Consider the following 1,758-nt stretch of genomic DNA (forward strand, 5'->3'; position numbering starts at 1 on the left):
CTAGTTTTCCTTTTATCCAAAAATATTCTCATCCTCTGTCATTCGTTATAAGCTCGTTATGTCATTTATTTACATTACTTTGTGTTTACTGGGTACGTAGGAGAACTGAAGGAGTAGTGGTGGAGTCGAATATGTAAATAATGAGTAGGGGGCGGAGGCAAAGAAGAGCAAATGCTGAATGCAAAGTAGGAGAATGCAGAGTGAGTTGGTAACGCAGTGAAGGAAAAGAGGTGAGGAGGCAGAGATGAAATGAATGCTGTTAGGGGAGAGATAGACTGTGAGAGTTGTGAAAAAAAATGAAAAGCTTTTTCTTCCTTTATGTGATTTTTCGATTATTTTATGTAGTTTCTGGTTTCCAACATTTATCAGATCATTAAGAAACTGTTTATTGTCTGTTGAGGCTCTGTGTATCTGGTTAGGAGGAATGAGGTGCCTGTTTTTACTGATTTTCATGATGTTCATACCTTTTTCTATGGTGCATCGTCTATGGTATTCCTGGTTAATGTGGTCTGCAAATGTTGAGTGGTTTGTACTTTATTTCCAGGCGCTGGTGTGCTCTATATATCTTGTGTCAAATGCCCTAGCAGTCATCTCAACGTAGATTTTCACACAGCCCCTGCAACTGAGCTGGATGGAACCAAATTGTTGGTATCTGTCTGGTTTTGGTTTTAGTTTTGGGATGGATTTCTGCATTGAATTATTCGTTTTGGAGGTAATTTTTATGTCCAGCTTGTTTAATATATTACCTATTTTGTTTTGTGGCAACGGCCTTGCCGCAGTGGATACACCGGGTCCTGTCAGATCACCGAAGTTAAGCGATGTTGGGCGTGGCCGGCACTGGGATGGGTGACCGTCCGGGCCGCCATGCGCTGTTGCCATTTTTCGGGGTGCACTCAGCCTCGTGATGCCAATTGAGGAGCTACTCGACCGAATAGTAGCGGCTCCGGTCACAGAAAACCATCATAACGACAGGGAGAGCGGTGTGCTGACCACACGCCCCTCCTATCCGCATCCTCAGCTGAGGATGACACGGCGGTCGGATGGTCCAGGTGGGCCATTTGTGGCCTGAAGACGGAGTGCTTTATTTTGTTTGTGAGTTTATTGTGGTACGTCATTATAAGCCAATTTTTTGTGATTCTGCTTATATGTGTATGCAAGATTTGGTTTGTTTTATTCATCATTTGTGTCTTTATTTTTCTGTTAAGTTTATCTACTAGAGCTTCTTTTTACGCATATAGAGCAATATATAATATGTGAATAAGGCACAGAAGGAAAACTGTAACCCTCAAAATACATCACAAAGACTCACAATATCAACACAAACAAACAAACAGACACACACACACACACACACACACACACACACATACTTACATACACACAATTTCTATCCAATGGTTGCCAATTTTACAGACACAACACTGACACAGAACAGCAGCTATTAGAAAAAGGTTTCACACATAATGTTGATTTGTCACCAAATGAACACCAAACAGAAGATCTCATTATAGAATCTGAATATATTCTCACTACAAAAGAAGGTATGGCCACAGTAATGTAAATACAGGGCTAACTACAGAATTAATGAAAGAAGAAATTAAAAAGAACAACACAGATAAAAATGAAAACAGTGTGATGAAACAGAAGTTAAAACCTCAAGAAACCTCAAAATTGAAGATATTATTGTAACAAAAACTGACAAAGGCAACACTCTAGTTCTCATGGATACAAAAGAATAAATAGGAAAACAGAAGTATC

The 1,758-nt window shown here is 39.7% G+C and overlaps 1 pseudogene; it reads left to right on the forward strand.

Moving 5' to 3' along the window:
- Window positions 1-760: 760 nt before the first annotated feature.
- LOC126107175 (5S ribosomal RNA) lies at window positions 761-878 on the forward strand (annotated as a pseudogene).
- Window positions 879-1,758: the final 880 nt, after the last annotated feature.

Source organism: Schistocerca cancellata, chromosome 10 (genome assembly GCF_023864275.1).
Source record: "Schistocerca cancellata isolate TAMUIC-IGC-003103 chromosome 10, iqSchCanc2.1, whole genome shotgun sequence".
Classification (NCBI taxonomy): Eukaryota; Metazoa; Arthropoda; class Insecta; order Orthoptera; family Acrididae; genus Schistocerca; species Schistocerca cancellata.